The 22450-nt window shown below is 39.1% G+C and overlaps 2 long non-coding RNA genes across 5 annotated transcripts in view; both read left to right on the top strand.

The window, feature by feature from the left end:
- Positions 1–19880, top strand: part of LOC116450082 — a 132906-nt gene extending 113026 nt beyond the window's left edge. For 2 of the 4 annotated variants that reach the window (XR_004242670.1, XR_004242669.1), the window contains exons 9-13: positions 587–750; positions 6479–6661; positions 7810–7923; positions 8359–8531; positions 8859–19880. This is a non-coding gene — a long non-coding RNA (uncharacterized LOC116450082). Of the gene's footprint in view, positions 1–586; positions 751–6478; positions 6662–7090; positions 7378–7809; positions 7924–8358; positions 8532–8858 lie in introns of those variants that run through there. The other 2 variants (XR_004242671.1, XR_004242672.1) reach the window with 2 other exon arrangements.
- A 79-nt stretch (positions 19881–19959) lies between these two features.
- The window catches only part of LOC116450091, a 67280-nt gene continuing 64789 nt past the window's right edge, over positions 19960–22450 (top strand). The window contains exon 1 of the long non-coding RNA XR_004242675.1: positions 19960–22450. This exon is cut by the window's right edge and continues 5187 nt beyond it. This is a non-coding gene — a long non-coding RNA (uncharacterized LOC116450091).

Raw genomic sequence — 22450 nt, 5'->3', positions numbered from 1 at the left:
TTTTTTTCCTCCTCTTTCTTTCTCCTTTACTTAATAATTTAGAAGTGAAACTTCTCTAAGAGCTACCTGTCAATTTGGTGTTCAGAAATTGAAGGATGAGTGGCTGTTGTTTGCATCCCACACAAACACAGCTCTGGTTTGGCAACAGTGATTGTCAGTAGATTGCCACTAAGTCTGTGCTCTCACCCCCATTCAATAGACAGCCAAGGTGCCAGAAAAACAGAACAAGCTGCATCTCCAAGAAATAAAAGCACACAGGGAGCACGGGTAACCAGCAGTACATGCTCCAAACCAGACAGATTAAATTAATTCCGCGAAGAGGACTGGATTATATAAACACATTACATATGCCAGATATTGATGTAGGACATTATTCTTCCTTATTCACAGGAGATTCTGCTAGTGTCAATAAGAGGTTTACAGAAAGATGTAAAGTGTCATCATCAAGTAGTAACTAATGTTTTAGTTAGCACCATTATTATTTCATATGCAGCATTACCTGATGGGAAAAACCCATTAACTTTAAAACCACAGTTGTGTGCTCTGTATTTCTTCTTGTTTGTTGTCCTTTCAACTTCCCTATCAGCTTTTAACATCAATCAACAAATTCATCCTTTTCTATGTGAATAATGATTCCCTGCTGACTGGCATATCTGTCTGGAGAACAAGGAATGTAGCAAAGCTGATCCTGCAGCACCTCTGTTATCTAGGACACAGAGCTTGGATATTCAGGAGAAACATCCAGAACAGGTAGACTAAATTATACCATAATTCACCTAAATTTTAGTGGGTTTTTTACTCATCTGTAATCCCGTCACTTATGTCCTAGTACTAGAACTCAAGATTCCCACCTGCTGTGTTCCAAGGCCCTTCCAGACCCCTGCCTCCTCCAGCTGCGTGTGCAGCAGCTCTGCATGTCAGGCCTGTAGTCCAGAAAGATGATCTCTTTTTTCTGTGCAGCCAAAATTATGGACTTGCCATCCCAGTGAAGATAATAAGAACTGACTGGCCTAAATTGGACTTGTATTCTTAGTGCGTTTTTGGCAATGTCATTCCTGTCCCTCAGAAAGAGCCTGCATTCCATTCCTTGTTACTCAACACCAGCGTCGGGATAGCTGTGTCCCAAATGCAGCAGCTTCCCAAACATCTACAGCGATGCAGGGGTGATGAGCAGTGCTGATAGCACCAGCTGCCTGCAGAGCCCCTCTCCCCCCCGTGCCCCTGCCCTGATCCCGCAGTAGGTGCCTGGATGTGTCCCCGTTTCTCCTAGCAGATGGAAGCTTTTGCTTGCATGCAAATCCCGTTCCTTGTGTGGCTTGGCTGAAATAAACCAAGAGTGTTTTCCATACACCACTGCAACGTGGCAGTACTGGGGTTCCTGCAATGCCTTTTTCTTGCTGCAAGTCCTCAGCTGCACCCAGTGGCTGATTGTTGGCCACCACAGCTGTCACTGCTCCTTCCTTCAAAACCCTTCCAAGCAGCTGCTCCCTTCCTCACGTTCTAGTAGGGCTTTTTGTTGTCTCTGAAGATAAGCAAGGACTGTGTTCTGAACCTTTGTTTAGAAGCTAAAACAAGCTTTGAACTCTCTGACTGATCATCAGAGGACTTGCAGTGGGGGAGGCAGCCTGCCCAGCCCCACCATTCCTCCATGTGAAATCCAGAGTGGTACTTTTACTGATATTTTACTCATCTGAACTCTTCCCCCCTGCCTTACCCCATCCCCCAAAGGTAGAAATAGTTATCTAATAAATATCCAAGTGTGTTCTAGCTTTAGGGATGACACACATTTAATGTGGCTTATGCTATATTGTTCTTGCTTAACTTTGAGCTTTTGATTTAGCATTCCAGTTTAGCAGTGGTATTCTACAGGGGATATTGTTGGTTTCCAAATCTTTTGTCAGAGTAATTGAGCATAACATCTCTACAGGTTTGTGTTTCAAAAGATGCATTATCTTTTCTTGTCCATTTGTTCTATCCAGGCTATTCAAAACTTTTATTTTTACGGATCCTTTGAAAGAATTTGAGGTTTAGAACTGATAATTTATGTTTCTGCTGAATTTGCAACTCTGCATGTGATGATTAATACAGTTCTCTCCATAAATAAGAGGAGATGATATCTGTGAATTGGTAACAAAACAGAAGAATGTCATTAAATTCTGTATTTTGCAAGAGACTTCCAACCTTTTAAATCTTTATAAATTAAACATCATCCACGTCTGGATGGCTGAAGAATGAATGTCACATATAAGATATCTCCCTTAAATATTTTCTTGAAAGTAATCTATATGATTTACAACATATTGCAATTAACATTGACCTTTTGTCTGCTTCAAAAGAATGTGAGAACAGTTTTTTGACATCAAAAAGATTTTTTAAATTTCCAAAAATATTCCTGATGAAAGTTGTTCAGACTGGGAAAAATATGTCACCTTCATTTAGAAGTTATGGCACACTTGATAGATTATCTGCCTCTTTCCTAACCTTAGTTCATGCACAAAAGAGGATTTAAAAATACTCTTGCAAGTAATCACCTTTTAGAAAATGCAGATCCTCAGAAGTCAAAACTAAGAATCCTGTACTTCCTGTTAAATATCAACTGACAATTTATTCAGGATCTGGAGGCTGCTATTCAGTCTTCCATTTCTTTCCAGCCACATAATTGCCAACGTACAGCTGCAGTTGAGATCCCGATAAATTTTATACCTCTTTCATTCAAAATGTAGTAAAAATAAAGAATAAAGCTCAGTTTTCACAAATACCTATATTCAACTTTATTTTAGTTTGTTTGTATCAATATTTTGTTTTGTTTTGCCTTTAACCTGTGGAAATGTTTATGGAAAGCAGAAAAAGGGTCTGTGAATAGGATCAAATTCTTTAACAGAGTATGACATAGAGTCCTGCTCCTCTCTATTTGCTTACTCTTTGGTCCCCTTCTAAAGGTTAGGAAGGCTGCTCTGGCCACAGTGTCCTGCCAGTGTGCAACAAGTTCAGGCGCTGTCCCTCTGGGCATTTGGCTGGAGCAGATTCCCTTTGTAGTAGCCCTGACTTTGACGGCGAAGTATTAACTGTTCAGTTGAGGGAAGGGAGGAGAGATCAGAGCACGAGTTAGGCTAGCTGCCAGACACACTAAAATTACTCCTGTAACCACTCCAATATGTGTACCAGAATTTAGGGACTCCGATATATTCAGACAGAACAGTTTTACACAAAGGGTAGTTGAAATACAGTCTGGAACAAACTGCCGAAGTCAGCAGTAGAAGCAAATAGTGTAAATCAGCTCAAGGAGGAGTTTTTGAAGAAGGCAGGGGAAGAGCACAGAGCTACTAGCTAGAAGTTCAAGTTTCAGATGATGAAACACAGATTGATTTGTATTTCCTGAGGTTATGAGGGTAAGTCTTCATGGACCATATCATCCTCTTTGGGCTGTTAAATGTTTGCACGTACTTTTGTGCTGTTTCATCCTTATTCAGTTTGGAGTGATGCTTTTTTCCCCCCACACTCTCTTGCTTGTACAGTCTCTTTAGATAAGGTCTTGCAGAGGGGAATGCATAGCACAGAACCCCGTTTCTTCTCATCTTGGTGAACTTCACCAAAGCCAGTGTAATCATTTAGTAAAAGTGGTGCAATCAAGAGCACTTTTCAGCTTCTAGGCATATAAATTTGCCTACATTGTGTTGTTTCCTGGGAAGGGCCTCCAGACCATGATAAAATATTTATGTCTACACTGTGATGGTAAAGAAATTTTGACTATGAACTCAAACGTGGAAGTGTTTCAGCTTTCCAGGAAATCAAACATGGAAGTGTTTTAGCTTTTCAGGGTACCACTAATCTCAGAGCTGTCATGCTGATGTGGTGAAAGATGCACATTGCAGGTGGGAACAGAACAGAGAGATTATCTTTATTGCTCTTCATTGGTGAGCCTGTAATTTGTCCTTGTGGCCACTGACGTGTTGTTCTTGAGAAGAGAAACTCTGCCATGAAACCTCTTGGGTTTGTTGTTGTTGGGGTATTTTTAATGTCAGGTAGTCTATAAATATAACTGTGCATGCAACGGAGTCCCTTTGCCCTCTCCCACATTTGTGACTGACTCACATCTCTCTTGTGGAAGTCCTGAGCTGACTCCCTTGGGCCTCCAGGAGTCTTTCTTGTGAAAGTCTTGGGGAGAGCAGACATGGGCTTGATTCTGAAAGTTGTTGTTTCCAAAAACTTTGTCATGTCAACATAAGCTGAAATTTTTCCACAGTTTGGCTGGATAGATTTTGCCTTGAATTTTACCCAAACTTTTTATTTTTTTAATAGATCAGCATCTTAAATGGCCATTACTAATATTACATGAGAAAAGAGTATTTTATCTTATTACAGGCTTCAGTTTCTAAGTCATAGAATGTAGTAGGTAACTTATTTGTGTAATTTTTTCAGTACAAAATTTTCAAATGCACAAGTTTCTCCTTGTTTTCTGATTATCTTTGATTGCATCTCTGATAAGCGAAACGCAAATGTCTTGTCTTTGTTTTGATGCAAGAACCCAAAGTACAGATTGTTTTACCGAGATTCCCTGTGCCTTGAGTTCTTGTGTAAAGTAACATTTATTTTCACTGAGATTTGATTATTTCCAGTACCTTCTGCCTTAGCATAACATTAAAAATGTCTGTTTGTTCATTCATTACAATACGTATTGGGATGCAGAAAGGACATAAAATACCTCTTAATGATTCCCACTTACTTCCTGCATTTACATCCCTCTTGGAAATCAGACATGCAGTTTCATAACAAAAAAAAAAAAAAAAAAGAAAAAAAGAAAAAAAAAAGAAAATTAACAATTAAGTGGACTTTGTAAATGACCACACAGACTTGGTTCTTGCTTCGCAGAAATTCATAACCTGTGATGACACAATCCCTGCTCTCTGCTTCACAGCCCTAGATGTGCTGGTATTGTGCTTAAAGCCCAACAGAGCAGTAGCAGCAAGACAGAGCTGGCCTTACAGGAACGTAGCAGCCAGATGATTGGATCCCATTTCCCACAGGTTTCTAAGTCTGCAACTGAAAATGCCTTGTAACTCTATTAGGAAAGACCTACGTGATCAATAGAAGGAACAAGGCCACACAAGTACGTCTCGAAGCACGATGAAAATTGCACATGCTGTGGTGCTCAGGGGACTTAATATTTTTCAGTGATTTTTTTTCACCCCATCCCTTGCCCTTGTTTACAGAGCAGTTGTTCTGTCTCAGGCAGCTTTATTGTGAAGTGTAATCGGATTTGTTCATTATCATATTTCACTCAAAAAAATCAGTTCTGTACATTTCCTAATGCTTTAGGTAATATGGATTATTTTTACTAAAGTTCTCTTTAGTTTCGTAAAGATTGGTTGATATTTTGAAGAGGCATTATGCAGTTTCAAAGAGAGGGTGCCTGCACTGGTGAGACAAGAGGGCAGCACTCTCTCACCCATCTCTCTTGTTTGAGACAGGAGGACCAAGGTCAGCAGCCAGGGTGTGGTGGACCATGGATTCCATGTGGGGAATCACAAGCCACAAGCTGACAGGTCACTCCCCCCAGATGTTCTGAGGGTGGATCTGAGATGACATGGGATAGATCTAAGCTCTGAAGTTGTCTCATGGCAAATTTTTTTCTCAGCAATTTTTAGAACTATGTCACTTTAGTGACAACTAAGAGACTGCTTTTTCTTTTATGTAATTATTTTCAATTTGCTGTTATGCACACAATACAATATCTTGTTTAAAAGTTTTCTCTTTTAATGTGAGGAAAACAAAACACTTGCTGTGAGGTGTACCGGGAGTCTTTTGTAGACAGTGTATTTAGCTCAGAGCAAATGAAAAAATAACTACTTGACTAGGTTAGCTTTGGGTGCCCTCAGGCTCTTTGAGATTAGTTTTAGATTCATATGCTATGGTCACTCATTGACCAAGCTGCTTCAACCCTTATACATATCCAACAAAGGATCATTTCCCTCAGGCATGGTTTTCTTTCAATCATATTTAGCAAAACTATTAAACACACTTGGGGCTTGCACTGAAGAGAGAAACAACTTCATATGTTCACAATTCCGAACAACTTTCTTCTTCAGGAAGTTGAAAAAAATTGGTTAGGCCTCAGTTTTTCAAGACTTTAGTTTGGTGCTCCCTAAAAAGGTTCTGTATAACTTCCCCTGTAATAAAATTACTCCTGCATTATTCCTAGTAATTTTTGTCAAAATTTTTAAAGTTGATGGAAAGATGCTTTTTTCCTGAGCAAACAGAAAATGAAGTATTTCCTACTTTTATTTCCAAGAGTGTTTGACAGTTGGTACAGTAGTGGGATGGGAAGTAAATGCTACATTGATTGCTTTTTATCTTTTTAAGAGCCCTTACTTGAGGGGCCAGGTTTTGTTTTTCAACAAATCCTCAAACCATAAGGTTTTCAGCTTTGATGTTTTCTCAAGAAGGCTCTTAACACACTTTTCCTCCTGTCCCCCCATAGGTTTAGAGCAGATGAGCATCCACGAGACTGGATGGAGTCTCCACAGAGAAAGGGTGTGGAGCAGAGTGGTTGGGTCCATCCAGCTCTGGCGTTTGGCTGTGCCAGGTTTCTGATCCCCCACAGAGTTTCCTTCATGTGCAGAGAGATAGTGGCTCCAGTTCAGGAAAATTCAACACAGGAAGGGTAAGTGTTCACACAAAAATGCTATATGTAGGACTTGTTACTGGACCCTAAATTTGGATTTGGGAGGCATTCCCACATGGCCCGTAAAGTTGGGTATGTTTGGTTCTTAACTGAGAAAGATTCACATTAAATGCTCTTTGTTAAACATGGATTTATAGGAAATACTCTTGATTTGAACAGTGTAGCTTTGAAAAGAGTAGAAATGCATGTGAGAAGGAGGTCTAGTGGGTTTTTTTGTGTGCCATGTGTGGGTGTATTTCCCTGTGTACAGAGTTATTGTTTGTGAGAGAATGGTGGGGAATTCTTTTTCCTCTCATGGTTATCTATTTTGGGTGGATGTCTATGAAAGAATTATCTCCCAAATTATCCAAGAAGTAAATTATGCTTCCCCTTCAAGATTTGTCTTAATACAAATGCTGTGCCTGACAGGTTTCACTTAGGAGTTCAGACTTACCACTGCACTTTGACGACTAAAAGCAGAAATCTCTGGTGACACTCCCTCTGCATAGCCTGGCTGGATTTTACTTGAACTCTCTTGGATCTTTTACACATGAAGGCACATGCACACATTCTCTCCTGCTGCCACCCCCTTCTTTCTCTGTTTGGACATCACCTGAACTGCTTAAAACTTTTGCCTTAATTTTAATTTCTTTTCTAAAAGTAGTGAAATTACTTAGATTTATATTAAATATGCCATCATAATTTATATCTGTAAGCTCTTCTATAGTCAGATTTAGAACTTTTACAGGTCTCTTAGTATGAACCACATTCATGTGAGAATTGGTTTTTTTTGTAATCAAACATCTTTGGTTACTGCAGGTATTTATGGTCTTGTGCACTGAGCTGTAAACATGAGAGTAAGAATTTCTTCTTTGAGGTGGGACCAAAATCGTGGATATCTGAACAGTTATTTAGTTCTACATTTTTTCCTTTTTCACAATTATCTTGATGTTCATCAAACTGTGAAAATTCAGAATGAGAGGTAAATTGCAGGCATAATTTTTGCTAAGTCTCACGAAAAATGCCCGCTCCAGTAGAGTAATATTAGGTTTCAAAACTCCTATTTCTGATTGTTTCCCATATTTTAAAATTAATATTGGGATTTAAAACAACAGGTGACCTTTTTTTAACTTCTTATCTTGCTTCAGGTAATGCCATTCTGGACCAAAGAGGGACTGAACCAAGTTTTCAGAAGTGTAACTACTTTTTGGATATTTCCCTCTCTCACTATGTCAGAGTAACCAAGTTGTTCCTTTGTCAAGGTTTGTTGAGCAGTTGCCTAAGATCACAGTGTATGTGTTAGAATAAGTGACTACAGTGCAGTTTTAAGGCCTCTAATTTTAGTCTTCTATTATTCCTCTTTACAATTGTGCATCTTGTCATCTTCAGTTATTAGAAATTCTAAATTTCAGCAGTGAAAATGCTAAACTATCTCTTCTAGTAGTTTTTCATTAATGTTTTGTGATTTAATATTTCATTGTGTGTAAAAGTCATGAGACATTATAGTGTGAAAAGTACTGTATAAGTTTTATTGTACTGTTTAGAGCACTTAAATCCTGATGATTTTACAGCAGTGAAAATTATTTTTCTTACAGATAAAATAGTTAGGGGGTTAGGTGGAAGTGAATACAGTTTGTGTGTTTGATCATGCAGAATATCAGAATTTTTGAACTCTATTTTCATTTGTTTCCTGTTAGAAAAACAGATTATTCAGAATTTCATCCTTTGAACTATAAATTAGGTCTTATTTTCTGGAATTTCCAAGGTAGGCATGGTCGGCTACAGCAAGCATATTGTCTCTGGAAGGCCTCCATATCTTCTGAAAATATTAAATGTTTTAGAGAGACTGAGAAGAAAACTCAAAGTGAAGGTAATGCCCTAATTGCTCCTTACATGTGCACCTGAAATAAGTAACTGGAAATGTCTTAAGGTTTGAATTTTTAAAGTGACAAAGCTTAGTTCTGCTTAGTGATGTGATGACCCTGTGACAGCATCTTTGCCTCCACATCACTGCACTCATTTTGTGTCTTCCAAGGAAGAAGACAGATCCTGGTGTCCTTTTTTTTCCCTCAGGTACAGTATAACAGGATTTAAATCACTGACAGGAGCTTCCTGATGATCCTTGTTCTTCCAGTTTGTAAACTGGTAACACTTCTACCCTGAAAAGCTTTTTATCTTTTTTCTTATGAAAAAAAAGGAAGATCCCTGGTCTCATATATGAAGAGGCTCTTGGTCTCCCCCAGCACCACCTGTGGTCAAGAGAGAAAGGAGCTCCTGCAGAAAATATCTGGGAGAACCTGCATTCAGATCCTGTTCTGTAGCATCTGCAAGAGGATCTTTCTCTCCACTCACTTCTGTCTAGAAACCAACTGACCTAGCCAGGTGCACAAGGCTGAGCTCTGTGAAGGTTCTGTTCATGTTTCATGATAGTTGACTTCAAAACTGTTGTTTAGTGAACTTTCCTCAGAAAAAAATATTGACCCACATTTCGTTTAAAACTTAACATGGAGATACTCAATGAATGTCTGTGTTGAACAGAGTCCAGGCAGAATTTTTCCCTTTGTGTTTGTGTGAAACAGGAATCTGAATTCAGTCACATCTGCACTTTGGACTTGTAGAAATTAGCACAAGGAATAATCCCATGTTATGGAGTAATTTTTGATGTTCCCTGTAATTAAAATAGTTCTGCATTACATTCAGGCAAAAACCATGCTTTGGCAGTGTGGTGAAACATTAGAGAAATTTCCTCAAATTAGTTACAGAAATTGAATGACAGGACAAATTAAGAAGAGGCAGGAGGGGGTGAAGTATTTTATTTTAAAAATACTCCATAAAGATAAACATGCAGTAAATTAGCAAGTGTGCCTTCTCAGTTATTCATGGCAACACTTTTGGAAAAAAACCGTGGGGTTGGTTTGTTTATTATTTGGCAGAATTTTCCAGTGTTTTGTCAGCTTCCCACAGGCTGCTGTGCATGGAGCTCCTTGGGAGGATCACCAGAAGGCTTTGAGGAAGCCTTCAGAAATTATGAACCAGACATGGAGGAGAATGACAGAGCAAGGCAACCAGCTCAAACTGGGCATCCCTTCTGCAAACCTTTCCACCCCAAAGGCAACATTTTGAGCAGTCACATGGATGGAGTGAGAAAATTATAGAGATCCATGGATCTACCTGCATACTGTCCTGGATACTTTAAAAGTTGCAGTTAAAAGTATAAGCCAAACTTCCTCTGCATTTACAGCAGGTGGTATTAATTTATGTCATTTAGATTAATAGCAGTTGTTGTTTAACAATAGCTGTTGATAAACTAGCATTGGTTTAACAGTATGCAAAAAACTGCATCTAAGCTTGGCAGGGGGGAAGCAGGGAAAGCAGCCAAGTGCTCCACCCAGATATAGATGTGTGTGTATGTTTATATATCTCTGTGTGTGTATATATATATATATATAAATTCTTTTGTCCACACACAGAAATGATAGCTTCAGTATGTTTATTGGGAGTAGCAAAAAACAGCTACTTGCAAATTCAGTGAGACAAGGAACACCAGATTGGATCTGTATTTTTTTTTTTTTTAAATGTTGCTTCCAACCACAATGTAAGTGTTGGGAAGGAGGGGGAAGCTTTTCTTTTTTGGAAATATATTGAGTTTTATTGCAATAAATACTTCTGGCTCAAAGACATCCCTAGTTAAACCTGGTAATCTGTGAGTAGAAGGGTATGTGCTGGCAGAAGAGAGCAGAGCTGTGAAAAGGATCTGTCCTTAGGACCTGTCTATCTTTTTTTTTCATAATAAAAGCAAGAGAAAAAAACAGTGTTATCAGTACACTTCTGCAAGTGAATTAGCTAGCACAGATTTGATAAAGCTTATAAACCCTCTAGAGCAATCGTGACAGTTTGCTGGCTTGGGCTTTGTCTGCTGCCAGTTACTCCTTGCTAGTGGCACTCTTTATTTATGCTTCAGTACCACGTTATCCTCTGGGCTTCAAACAGAAGGGACCTGTCTGTAAGTGTTTTGGTTGTGGTGTTAAAAAATAAGAGTGCAGCAAAACACATGCAACAGTGCCCAAGCTCCGTTTCAGCCAGTTTCCCTTCTCGTGGTCGCTTCCCCGTGACTGTTCCGTGCAGAGAGCGTGGCTGAGGTGGTGTATGTCTGCCTTCCACTAGAGAGTGTCACAGAGTTATTTCAATGAATGAAAAAAGCCAAATGGATGCATTATCTGCTTTGTTGTAGGTAAAATGCAAAGTGGTGTGACCTCAGGAACAGGAGATGGCTGTGCCTGCCTACATGTTTTCCATTTTCTAACCAGTGCCATTTATTCTTCAATCTGCAGCTAAAAATGTACACAATGCAGGAGGGGGCCACATTTTCATGCACTCCAGGGTTTTTTTTGTCCATTTGACAACGTGTACACCTTAATGTTATTGTAAATATACCATCTGACACCTTTTGCTCTCCTTTGTACTCAAATTAAATTTGTACTTCAAAATGGTAGCATAATTCTGGGGTTCATTATCACATGCGTATTCCTAGAACAAGGCATTGGCAAGCAGAATTTAGATTTTGGATCAGCCTATGTAAAATTCTACACATGGGAATCTTGGAAAAAAAGTTGCAGTCCATTAGCAAATTCTCATATCTGAACTGAAGATGTATATGCATAAGTAGAGAAATTGAAAAATGGTGTTAAGTAGTCATAAAGTCTCCAAAGGGAGATCTGGACAAGAAGCTACAGTAATAGCAGTAGATGGCTGTTATTATAAAAAGAAAAACTCAAAAGTGAGGACAAGAGTAACACTCCAAATGTATAAAGTAATTTCTTCAGCCTCTGAAATTTCACATGGAAATCCAAACACTGAAAGTATTGTTTTTCAGGTGAGTCATATCACTGAATAACACCTGTCCCTTTTTCTAAATGAAGGATTATCCATGAAGATACTTCATTTAAAATAATAAATTAAAAATCTGAGTATTTTGCTGACCACTGCAGTGCTTAAATTGGGGTTTAATCATCAAGGTCATTTTAGGTGAACTTTCCTGTCCCTGAATTCCAGAAAAATCTGAAATTCATTTGTTTTCTGATATAAAGGACTGATCTCTCCTTTCTTCCAGGTTTGTGGTGCATGGTCAACACCTGTGTTTGGTGTACACTGTTTTCATTCTGCTTTAGTGAATGTGACAACTCAGATGACGCCAGCTGGGACTGTTGGACATACAGATACCTCAGCAGGCACACCCTTATTCCCAGATGACTTCCAGGTTATAGGAAGAATTTTAAAGGCTCTGGAAAAGTCAAAGACAGAAGAAGCAGGGCCAGTCAGGCTCAAAAGCTTCACTTCCTTACCCTAAAGGGGTGAATTGGACCCGAGTTCCCCTCAGTGGTACCGGTGGATAACAGTCCACAGACAAAGGGGTCTCAAAGACCTGAGTGCAGGGCAATAAAAAGGGATTTCTCTTGAAAGTAAAACAGAGCAAGGAGTACAGTGTGAGCAATTATGCCAGGTCTTACTACAGTGAAATGAGCAGAAAGCCAGGCTTGTAATGGCAGTGAGAAACTGTAAGGTCCTGAGAGTTAAAGATTCTGAAATACATCTTGGTAAGGAATGTACTTATTTGTGAAAATCTCAGTCTTTGTTCTTAAAACTTCCAGTTTGGTTTATCTATTTAAATACCTCTGCATTTCCACCCTTCCCTAATGGAAAGAAGAAATACAAGTAATATAATAAAATCTATTTGATTTTGCTAAATGAGCTTGAGCTGCTACTGCATTGGAAACTTGAGTGTGTAAAATTGATTTGGGGGAATCATGTGTTGAGGCACAGGAAGGATTTTCCCATTATTGCCTGATATTCATTGCGAAATGAAGGGAAATGTATAGCTGTGGATAACTAAAACAACACCTGAAAGAATCCACTCACCCCCAACATGCAGGTTTTAAGTACAGAGGTGTGGATAATAATAAATAACAAAAAGAATGCCCATGTTGCTGACCTGCTCTTCCAGTGGCAGCAGGAGATGCAACTCCTCAGTCCAGCATTTGCTTCTCAAGCCACCCCACCTTCTAGGGTACCTACTAGTGAAGATTAAGTTTTAAGATTTGCCAATGTAGCATTTTTCTATAAAGAAATAGGAAAAGTCTATGGGTGAGCTTTGAAAAGAAAATATTTATGAAATTTCTTTACTCTGTTTACTAGAACACATTGGGGCATCAGCACAACCACAGTTACAGGAGGAGGGAGACGGGTTTTCTGTGGCTCAGCAGGAAGGTGTAACTATCTCTTTATCTCAGTTTACCCTTTATAGTTTGACTTGAAACCATCTTTTTTGATCTACATAGAGTGTTTAATTAATGTATGAGGGCTGTGTGACCCTTTGTAAGGAGTTTATGAAAGCAGATATATTTATTAATAACCAGGTGGCTGTTTTTCACTTTGTCTTCTCATAAATAGTACATTAAAGAAAAAAAAAAAGTGAGTAGAAATGTTTAGGACCTTTTTGATAAGAATTGATACCTCATTACTGAACTGCAGTAACTTTGAAGGATAGCTTATACAGCCATACTATGTGCACTTTATTGCATGAGGGATTTCTAACAGTCAACAGGAGTTCCTTCTTGATGACCTGAAGGGAGTGTGATCTAACTCTTTCAAGTTAATCATGAACCACAGAGCAAGCACTGAGTAAACCCATAGCATAAATTGAAAGGTCACAGCCTGTATTGAGAGAGCTTGTGGTATTTTCCTCTTAAAAGAGACATGACAATTCATTTTGATCTCTATCACAGAGGTACAGAGGGCTAAAGGGGAGACTGTGCTCAGTTGGAGCTCAGCAAAAGGGACTGGGAGCCTCACCATGTGTCCCTTGTGCCCTCACCACCCCTGTGCCCCTCACAGCAGAGGGAAAATGCAGTCTCAGGCTGTGTCACAGCTCTGTGTTCATCCCTTTTCTTTGGCTGCAATGCATTGAGTCCTTGATGGTTTGACTTTATTGTGCACCACAGTGGGTTTGAGGGGCACTCTGTGAGGAAAAGGCTGCAGAAATGTCTTTATTCTCCTTTAGATTTCTTAGGATACCTTTGGCTTTGCACTCAGTGAAACATGTATACGTGTGTCTTTGTCTGTCGTGCCTATAACTAATGGGGCAGTGGAAAACAGAGCACAGAAATATTAATTTACAAAATATATTAGAATTTGATCTACTAGAAGAATGTGTAAGTTAGCGAGGGTATTTCTGTGCCAGGATGAGATGGTCATCCAAAAATAATAGAATTTGTGTTTCAATATGAGAAAACTGTAAAGGTTTAAAACCAGAATATGTGTTTACCTGTTCTTTTTTTTCTTTTTTCCCTGAAATCTCTCTTCATGCCAGGCATTGCATATCCTCCAGCCATTAGAGCTACTAGTTTAAACAGGAATAGATATGTAGGAGCATATTCATGCTGTACACTCCAGGGCGGGTGAACACTAAATTTGCCTCCAAGTGCTTTAAATGTCAAATAAGATTAACCATCTGCTAACCCACCTAACAATTCACTAGAAGTTCTGCTCCCTGGCATAATAGACAAGGTAACCCCTTTGCTGCCTGGGAGTTGTCCAGCAGATGGTCAGCAAAAACAAACCAGTGTTGGATGATGGGACCGTTTTACATGCAGCAATAATGTTTTCCTGGATGAACAGCAAACATTGCCCAAAGAATCCCACAGAAGAATCACCCCGCGGTTTACAGAAGTTAATGGTCAGGCACTAATGTACTCACTCCTGTATTTAGATGGAGAAAAAAGTGATATACGTGTCTAAAGACCCGAAACGTTGCTAGCTTTGTTTCAGAAATAAAGGTAAGAGCAAACTATGGTAACTGAAATTTTGCTCAACAATTAAAAAAGAAGCAAAAAGAAGTGGGGGATATTCCTGTTTCCTTTCCTTCCAAGGAAGACTACTTTGAGTGCAGTACAGTTCTACTTGGTCCCTCAGCTTCAGGAGCTGAGCTGTAATTCCACATTTACAGCAGTAGCCAACAAGAGAAGGAAATGAACATCGCAAAAGGATGCAAATGACTGTAGAAGAATATTTGGAGAAGGAGTACCCTTTATAAATAAGCTTTGAAACCTTGACAGAGAAGTCAAATTAATTAGATTTTCGTGAGACAAAACAAAGAATATGTTTATTCAGAATTGTCTCAGAGCCCTGGGAGAAATTTGAATTGGAACCCATATTAAAAAAGCCATCTGGGAATATCTTGCAAAAGACGTCTATATATAAAGAAATGCTATTGTTGCCATTGGCCTTAGAAGGGTCTCGTTACACATGACCTTGAGATCTAGTTACCATCCTGGAAAAAAAGCAGTTATTACTGCCTACTTAAAATATAAGCAGGTGCCAGTAGTGTTTTCTTAACACAGTCTTTTATCTCAGCCCTTGACAACAGGTATATTTTTGAGAAGCATGAAAGCTTGAATTCAGAAAGAAAAAACTATCCAGACATTGACCAGGACAGCTGGATACTTTAAAATTGCAGGAAGGGGAGCCACATAGAAAAGTGGAGTTGCCAGCAGGCGGGGCTGGAGGTGGTTTAGGGCAGGGGAAGGTGAGGAGCCCTGGGCTGGGTGGGTCGTGCCCGAGGGCTCTGTGCCATGAGGGTCTGGGGGGGGCCGTGTTATTCAGCCAAATATTCCAACTCAGAGATTTCCCTCCCTGCATCCAAACAAAATGAAGTCAGCTTTGACTCTGCAAAATGTCGATGAATTCTTCAGAGTAAATCAGCCCTGTCAGTCTGATGCGGAACTGTCACTTACTTGTGACATAATATAATACGAAATGATATTGAACAACATGCGTTTGGCACTAAATTGTTAGCGGGTTTTAGCTTTGACAGCAGCAAGTTTATTGCTTTAATCCCAAGGTCTTTTAACCCTCTTTGACATAAATTGAGGTTGGCTTTTGTGAGAAAACTCCACTTCACTCTCTCTTCCTTTACCTAAAACTGCTTTTAACAATTTATGCTCATACATCAGACACTCATTTTGAGTGACAAAAAGAAAAAAGATCTATTAGAATAGAAGGAAAAAAGGGTCAATTTAGGTTAAGCAGTGTATGTCTCTTTTGGTAGGCATGTCACAGCTTTCTTCAGGTGAATGTGAATTTTAAGTTGTAATAATGTATTGCTGTAGCAAAATAAAACAAATCTGTGACAAGAAGAGAGAATAGGTATTACAGGAGAAAGGCTGGTAACCTGCACAAGACTATTCTGCCTTTTTTTGATGCAATTTAATTTATTGCTAAGATGGGTCCATTTTGAAACTTCTTTCATAAGATCAAAGGATTTTCTTTATGCAAACACTGTAGAGAGAGTACTTTAGTGAGGGTCATGTGCAGAAATGCAGATGTATGGAACAGATACTAGGTACACAGTTTTGCTGAATAGCTGGCTGATAGCGCATAATTTAATATTTCTCCTTTTTGAGACACCTTGTTTGGTTTGATAAGTAAGTACATGTTGTCATCAGTGCTCTGATAATCCTGTCACAGAAATGCATCATATAGGAACTCTAACATCAATAACACAGGACAGTTTTATCACCCTTGTTTTTCTACTCTCAATTACTGTATGATGCTCATAGTGTTGCTTTGAAATAATTTCTTTATTGCATTTAAAGCTCAGCTGAATCTGTCCTTGAACTGTTTAATAATAGAGAATGAACACATTCTTAGCATATTTGCAAATTATTTTTTATGTTTTCTTTGTTCCTTCTTAGAGTATATTATTGATATACCATCATTTTTACAGAAGAGAAAAGGAAAATATTAGACAAAAGAAAACTTATGTTTCTCTCCAACTGTGAGTGCTTTTAGTTTGTATAAGTTGCACTTTTTGTCTGTTCTAAAAACCATATTTTGCTGTTTCTCTTATTTTATCCATTTTTTTCTTATTTATGCTATTTTACTATTATTATCTATAACTTTGTCATAGCAATTCTGCTCCTGGCTAATGTTTGGGCAAATACACAAACAAGTTGTTCTATAAGCATAAAAAATTATCTGATCTGTGATCTATAGATTTGTGTCTTGTTTCCTTTGCAGTCCTCCCCATGGCAATAAACTCACTTCCTGCTTGGATTTTGGTGTCCCCTCCACTCCAACACCTTCAACTCCCTCTCTCCTTCCCATCTTCCTACTCTTCTACCATAAAATCCTCAGGTATCTAGAGCTGACTGCAATGCGCTGCTCCTGTTTGTGCTTATGTTCCTCACAGGCTGAAAGCAAAATTAATAAATAAACTTTACTGGATTTTTATGTTGGGAGCTGCATCCCCCAAATCAGGAAAATATGAAAATAAGGAAATCTTTCTAGACCTTCTATGACAGTGTTATTTTGCTTCCTAGTTATGCTTTATAGAAATTATAATAATCTCTCTATAGATCATAATCTATAACATTCTGTACCCTAAAGATATGTAGATTGCTATGTTATATCCCAAGTATATCTTTCTGTATGTTAAAAGCCAAAGTAGTATTAATTTGATGGTTGTCCACATTTTTCCAGCCTCATCATCTGACATTTTTCTTCATCCTTCTCCTTATGTGTCCTTTGGTTTGAAAGCAGGATATGCCAAGCTGCTGATGCAAATCCTGACTTCTCCAAAAACCAAGGGCAGTAATTTCATAATCAGGGTTTGGCCCTGCAGATTGGCTGCACCTGCAGGAGCAGAACAAAATGCTTCCACCAGGTGTTTCCCATTGATAGGTCCTGCTCCACCACAGTGCTCAGATTCTTTAAGCATTTGGTACTGGCAGCCCTTGTAGTTTCCCTCCTCCTGTTACAGCTGTAAGTATAAATTCCACAACGTTTCCAAATCCTGACAGAATGAAACTTGGGGAATTGGGAAAATGGGGTTAGTGTATGAATTGTGATCTTGTCCATGCAATAAAAAGCACTATCAGCGGGCATTCAGTAGCTGAACTACCCTCATGTTGTTTGTATTTTTATGGACACTGTTATAACAATAGTCAAGTATGATTTAACTTTAAAAGGGATGCTGTGGCATTGTTCAAGTCCAGAGCTGCCGTAATCTCTTGTGGTAAATCTTTTGGATTTTATCTAGCTTTTAAAGAGGAAGGTAACATGAAGAATTAGTAATAGAACACACAGAGCCTGCCTTTAAAATGACTTTCCAATCCATCCCGTTTATTTGGGTTTGCATGTATGCAAACTTTTCTGGGCCTGGTATTTTTGCTCTTTGTGTTCTCCTACGCTGCATCCAATAGGCATCCCTGATAAAATGCAGAGATCACCTTGGAACATAATTCCTACAAATACCTGTGTATACAATCCTGAGGTTTCTTTTGCTTATGCATTTCAGCAGCAAAATTTCATTCTAACTATTATGATTATTATTATTACAGACACATTTGCTTTTAAAAACTGATTTGAAATAATTAAGGTTACTCTTGTTATTAAACATTAAATGTATTCAAAATCAATATCTTGTTTTGATTCTAGATGCTCTTGTGGTGCAGAGCAGGAGATGGAGGATGTTTTGGCCATTGTCACTAATTCTGTATGAGGCCATGGCTGACTTGCTTAAATTTTCTCAATATTTTTGCTTATCTGTCATTTCCTGCCTTTTGTTTGGTTTATTTCGTTAATGTTTGTAAACTATTTTTGGATACTTACATGCAAAGTGCTGAATAAGTATTGCTATTTGTTGTTAGGTCTGAAAGTAGACATTTGCTATGACTGTCATAGAGGTAACACATTTAATGATTTTCAGGTTTTATAAATGATCCATGTTGATGGATATTTGGGGATAGCTGTGCAATTAAATAATTTAACTCTGCACAAAGAGGGTCTTGTGGCTAAAATGTTTAATGGGAGCCTCAGAAGTTTGACTATGCAGCACAGGACAGTGAAATTGCAAGTATAAAACGTACCCCAACTCCCCATTTCGCAGCATTCCTGTCTTAGAAAAAAGCTCTAAGCAAGAGCAAAAGATTCTTCATTCCTTCAAGGCATTCCCTGAGGGCTTGCCTGCCCTAAATAATTATACAGCCTTAAAACACTTGTCAGCCACCGCAGTCAGGACTGCTCCCTCTCCCGATTTTATTGGGAATCCTGCAATAGCTGCTGCCTGTCTTGGAGCCCGGCCTTTGGAGTCGTGACCCTGGGAGAGGCTCTGAGCCCTCCTTGCTAAATGGGTGGAAGTTTCAGGCTCCTTGTTAGCAAAAATTTGAAAATGTAGAATGAAAGGAATCCTGGTAGCAGGGGGAGAGGTCTGTGTCTGTTGCTGTGTGTCTGGACACAGTGCTAGATAGGGAACGTCACAAGAACCCTTCTTCTCACCTGCTTTGTACCTTGTCCATTGCTGGTCCAGCTACAGGAGCTGCTTCCCCTCAGTGTTCCCCATCCTGTGAGTCCTTCTGTGAGGGTGGGGGAGTTGGCATTGGGACCCAGCTGGTCCAGCTCTGCCCTGCTCTTGAAGGAGCTCCTGTTCCTTTATTCAGTGTGGTCCGTGCTACTACAAATGGGACCTAAGGTTGTATAGGAACTGTTATAGAAATCTGTGGTAACCAGTACAAGTAGCCATAACTCTACTTACCTTTATTCTCTGAGTATAATTAGGACTGGCTAATTTGGAGATATAACTGATAGACCGTCAGGACTGGATGCTGAATTATTCTAATTAAAATGTGTTTGTGGTTCAACTTTCCAGGTTAGAAGAGCTTCAAAAGGGGGAAAAATTCCCAACAAAACATTGCTCTTACCTTTTGGTAATGGTTTGGTCTTTGCTGGGTTTTGATTCCTCTTCTTCCAACTTCTCCACCATAACTGCCTTGCTCAGGAAGAGAAATACAAAAGGCCAATGAAACAAAGAACTTAATTGTTCTGCTATTTTCTCTTACTGGGTAGCCTTTTGCTTCTGTATCTCTGAGGTTAAGGAGTGAGAATTATGTCTGAAATTTAATTTAAACCTATCCTTCTCTTTGTATTTCCTTCTCCTCCCTTAGCTGCTTGTCTGAACTGGAAAATTGCTCCAGTGTTACTGATAGGAAGGTTATGGAGTGCTGCTTTGATTTTTGGTTTTAGGGAATTATTTTACCTGATATTTATCCTGGAATTTTATTCCATATGCTATTTAGGCTGGAAACTAAGGCTTGTTTCCCTAGGCAAGTTCAATTAGGTAGACAGCAAAAATTTATAAAATTGATAAATGTCATTTCTAACCAGAGGATCTTGGGGAGGGTGAGGAAGTGAGGGGCAGTGATTGTTGCTTTTATTCCTAATCCAGGAATAATTAATAATTTTATTCCTAATCCTATTTTTTTAAAAGAAAAGCTTCAGATTACAAAAGTAATTGATCCAGTTTGTTAATTCCAAACAAAAAGTGAAAAAATCCTGTAAGGTCTCCGCTCCCCCTGTCTTTGGTTGTACAGTTATGAATAGACCTGACTCCAAATGGACAACATTGTTCCCCCTCAGAGTGGGAATTTACTTGGTGCATGGGTGATTTGGATGCATCTCATTTTTCCTTTTGTTAATAAAATAAAAAGAACAAAGTTCACTTAGGAATGCCCTGTGTTTCATCTAGAGGAACTCAGTCACTAGCACGATGTCATAATCAGCAAACAATATCAGAGCTGAAAACCAACAAAAAGGCAGCATGAAAAAAGGTGACAAGAGAGGAGGAGACAGAAGTATTAAAAAGTATTGTAGATAAAGAACTGTTGACTGCTACTCTTGTAAATATTTCAAAATATAGATCCAATGTCTTATGGGTCACTAAAACTACTGTAAATACACCAGCTGAATCCCAAATACATCATTCTCAATCCCAGCAAAGACAAAACAAGGCAGCTATAATATCCCCTTCATCATCCCTTGCAGACTTGGGTTTAGCTGCACAGCAAAATGACTGGAGCTTACATAGGAAAAATTCAAACATAGGAAAGGAAAAGAAACCTGAGCCTGTCCTAGTGTCCAATTTTCAATGGTGTGTAGAGTGTAGTATAGCAGGAGGGCCCTGGGAGCTTGAACTTCTCTTTATTTGTTCCTGGTTCAGCTGTAAAAGCCAATCTAGTTTTCCTGAGTGTCTTGGACACTATCTTCCTGTCTTATTCTACCTGCAGATTCAGAAGAAATTATTCCTAAGGTCTGTACTAAATTTCTTTTAAAAGTCTTTTCACATTCATCCACAGAGGGTAGGCTCTCAAACACTGGTGGATCCCACCCTTTAGTGGGTCCAGTGAGTGGTTTGTGTAGTGCTGCACAGATGAAATAAAAGCGATGTCCCTTCTCTGGAAAGGAAGGACACTGTTGCTGGAATTTTATAGCCAGGACTAAGACTGTGCAGTAAGTTTGTGTCCCTGTATAATAAGTTAATAATTGTACTATTTTTTTTTATTATTATTATCAGGTTTTGCCTTCCATTATCTCTCTCTGATTTTATCTCTGAGTGTAAACATTTGCCTTAATTCAGGCTGGGTTCCAGAGGGATGCTGTTATACCCACTGGGCTGTGGTTGCCAACCTGAGCCATGTGTGGTTCTGGGAATGCTGTAAGTAAACAAGGGCTCCAATAGCACCAAAAAGAGCAAGGTTCAAAAAAATGTTATGAGGAACAAAATGACCCACAATGTTCTGGTGTCAGAAATCAGTTTCCCAGGTTGCAGTTAGGAGACAGAGGTTCTTGTGCTGCATGGGCTGAGCACCTTTCTCTTGCTCTCAAGATCTCTCTCGGAGATCTTTACTCAGCTCCTTCTGTGGGAACGAAGATGGTTCACAAAAGACTGATCAAATACAGCAAATAAAGCTCAAGAAAGTACAACTTCTTTCCTGGATTTCTCCTGCTTTCCTTGTCCCCTCTCCGAAAAGCCCAGTCTATAACCAACGTTAGCAACTTTAACAATTCTTGTCTCCCTGTGAAGGTCAAATGCTCACCAGTGCATCTGCTTAGAGTAGGTCAGTCCATCTTCCACAGTGATTGGCTCCAAATCCCAGAGATTTGGACATCTTGCCTTAAAGTCTCCACAGGAGAAACGCAGTTCATACTTACCTCTGCTGATTTTCCACCTTTCCTGACTAAGCACGGAATTTTCTATAGTTTCAGCCTTCAAGTTGAGCAAAGTGGTTCTGCCATCAGTCAGTTCCTATAGGGGAATGGAGGGGGAGGCAAGCATGGGCTGGGGAGGAGGGTAAGCAGAGAGGCTGTTGTCTTCTGTTTTCCTGCAGGGTTTGTCTAACAGCTAACCGGATTAATGAAACACCTGGCATAGATGCAATTAACTGTTTTGCTGTTGAGGCTGAAAACTACATAATGAAGAGGCTTTAAAAAAAAAAAAAATCACCACCAAAACTGAAGCAACAAAATCCCACAACTCTTTGACACAGTTCTGTCAAAAAAAGATCCTACTGCCCATCTATGATAATGTTTTATATCAAATAAACTGCAGGATTTCTCCATTCATATTGATAGATTCAGTAATGCTCTTTACAGAATTATTAGTGCCTTTGCAATACAAGGATTGGGCATAAGAAATACAAAGGAGTTTTACTGTTGCCAGCAAACACTTTCAGAGGGTAGAGACCCCGAGAGCTGCTTGGCAGGGCTGGTGATTAACACCACTGGTGCTGTGCAGTCTCTCTTGGTAATGCCCACCCTCATCCTGGTATATAAACACTGAGTGGATTACTGACTGCATTGCTGCTGATAGCTCCTTAATTTTGCTTTGAAAACCAATTCCAGGTAATGACAATCCTATAGCAAGAAATATTTGAGCACAGCTGGTTAATATTTTTTTTT

This window comes from Corvus moneduloides, chromosome 12 (assembly GCF_009650955.1).
Source record: "Corvus moneduloides isolate bCorMon1 chromosome 12, bCorMon1.pri, whole genome shotgun sequence".
NCBI lineage: Eukaryota > Metazoa > Chordata > Aves > Passeriformes > Corvidae > Corvus > Corvus moneduloides.
The sequence above is the reverse complement of the archived record's forward strand: the minus strand, read 5'-3'. Positions and strand labels throughout refer to the sequence as shown.